The 2,416-nt window shown below is 29.3% G+C and overlaps 1 long non-coding RNA gene across 3 annotated transcripts in view; it reads right to left on the minus strand.

Moving 5' to 3' along the window:
• The window catches only part of LOC117173417, a 143,742-nt gene that overhangs the window by 32,300 nt on the left and 109,026 nt on the right, over nucleotides 1-2,416 (minus strand). The window contains exons 1-2 of one of the 3 annotated variants that reach the window (XR_004467173.1): nucleotides 1,996-2,388; nucleotides 962-1,122 (exon numbers count right to left, since the gene is read on the minus strand). The exons of the other annotated variants lie outside the window; for them this stretch is intronic. This is a non-coding gene — a long non-coding RNA (uncharacterized LOC117173417). Of the gene's footprint in view, nucleotides 1-961; nucleotides 1,123-1,995; nucleotides 2,389-2,416 lie in introns of those variants that run through there. 3 annotated transcript variants of the gene reach the window in all.

Here is a 2,416-nt window from a genome sequence, read left to right on the forward strand (position 1 = left end):
GTTGTTCGAACAATATTCAAGTACGTTTAGTATTTAACTATACATACTTATATTAACGAATAAAACATGAAAGCGCTAAATATTATATTATTTCTAAGGCTAGAATTGCTGTTGTCTCTACAATGACAAACACGTGAAGTATTAAACTAATAATTAATATTTAATAAATTTAATAATGCGAAGCTAAAATCAAATTCTTTGGTTTTTTTTCAAATAAAGCACACCGCCAAAATTTTTATTGGCTCTTCAAATACAATTTCCTTCCATTATTCTGAAATTAGAGCGGCTATACTTTCCCTCATGAAAATTTGAAACTCTAAGATTTCTGTATACTTGTGAATAATACTATTCTAATTTTATCAAATTAAATTATAGAAGTAGATTTTTTATAAATTATAATATGCAAACAAATGTGACACCAATTTGGACATAATATTTATCTTTCTAACTCGTTTTGTGAGGTCAAAAGTCGCACATAATAATATCCATACCTAAAACAAATTATTTAACAATAGCTTTCTGGTAGTGCGCTCTAAAATACAATATAATTAGCAAGTCTTTAAATTATACGAAACAATGTCTCAACTATGATACGTCCTCCGGTCCCCAAAATCATAACTAGAAAGAGTAGGTAAGAATTTAAAGATACATTTTAATTTGCACATAAAACAGTTTTTTGAGAAAAATGTTTAGAAATAAATGTGTTTTTTTTTTTATTTTTTATTTATTAAGATGGAAATTCTGTCTAAAAGACTTTGTTTTCGATGAAAACTTCTTTTTACTATTCAATAATTGTTTTAAACTCCACTGAACAAACATAAAAGTACTTTCAGGCCAAAAATAAAATACATGTTTAAAATGTTGTTTATAATTTCTAGTTCTGATTTTGGAACCAGATGGCGAAATGATCTACCACCATTCCGAATATTTGCTTGTAAACCATAAAACATAAACATTTTACCTATAGAAGCAACCCAGCCGAAGGTATTGAGTGGTGCATTTAGTTCCTTGGGGTCCTTAATTTCTTAGAAAATAGTATAACTTTCTCAAATCATAAAAAATACTGGGAAAATCAATTTATAAGGATGCTTTAAGTCCAGGGTGGCCGCTGGACCGGGAAACCTAGAAAACCGGGAAATGACCGTAATTCGAAAATCTATTTGAAAAACTTCCATTATAAGTTTTCATTTTTAATTTAAAGAATTTTAAAATGCAGTATTGAATCATTAAAAATCAAAAGCGTTTGAAGTTGAAAATTGTTAATAAAAACATTTTTATTTTATTCACTATAAATATACATTGATTAGTTAAAAAAAATCTGTACTTTAATTATTAAAAGTTCAAACATAATTTGAAATTTAATTAAATTTTAAAAAACTGCCGCTCGCTGCAGTACAATAAGGTGCTATTTTACTGCCGCTCCGCGGGCAGATAAAGTGCGCTTGTTCTGCCTATTTCAGATAAAAAAATTTAAGTTCATTGGAGCTTTAATATAAACCATTGAAAATGATAACATGTATTACATTTTTACATTTTCATCTAAATCTTTGAACTCATTAATTTATAAAAGCTAAAAATGATATATTTTGCAGTTTATCTGCATTTCATTTAAAATGGTTTGAACTTCAATTTAAAAGTTTAAAATTCAAAAATTCCACTTTGAGTGATTTAATTTGTAGTTTATTTTATATTACTTCTAATGGAGAAATTTTTAGCTTTAGAGTTTTAATTTTTTAATTATATTGGCGATGAAAAATGTTTGAGAAAACGGAAAAAACCGGGAATTTTTTTCTTGAATTTAAACGGCCGCCCTGTAAGTCTCACAGGCGTGGATTATATCTGACGCACTTCGCGGAAAAGACAGCTTATTTTTAAAATTTCGCTGATATCCAAATGTCCCCACGAAATAAGCTTACAACCTTTATTTTTTTGTTTTTCCGTCAATTCTTCTATTGTTATTTTCTTTTCGAAAGGAATAATTATTAATTTACCCACGTCATTATTCGTTTCGGATGGAGAAATATTCTCTTTTTCCTCGATTATTCTTTCCACGTTATTGCTCTCTTCTAAATCTTGTTGCCCAGTGTTTTATGGTCCAAAAAACCATTTTTTCAGAGACAATCTCATTCCTTCCAACACATTTGTAGAGTATTTTAACGTAGGTTGCCAATTTGAACAACCGGCTTGAGCAATTGACATTAAACAAATTTTGTTAATTGGCAAACCTAAGGACTCCGAAATGGATTGTCTACTCGCTGTTCACCTCGAGCATTGCGATCCTGAAAGGAATCCGAATAAGCGGTAACTAACTGCTCAGCAGCTCGTTCAAATGCAGCTAATGGAATTGACATTTTAATGGTACGTAACTGATCAACAGCTTCATTTACCAAGTATGATGTCAACTTTTTATCATTCT

This window comes from Belonocnema kinseyi, chromosome 5, assembly GCF_010883055.1.
Source record: "Belonocnema kinseyi isolate 2016_QV_RU_SX_M_011 chromosome 5, B_treatae_v1, whole genome shotgun sequence".
In the NCBI taxonomy this organism is placed as follows: domain Eukaryota; kingdom Metazoa; phylum Arthropoda; class Insecta; order Hymenoptera; family Cynipidae; genus Belonocnema; species Belonocnema kinseyi.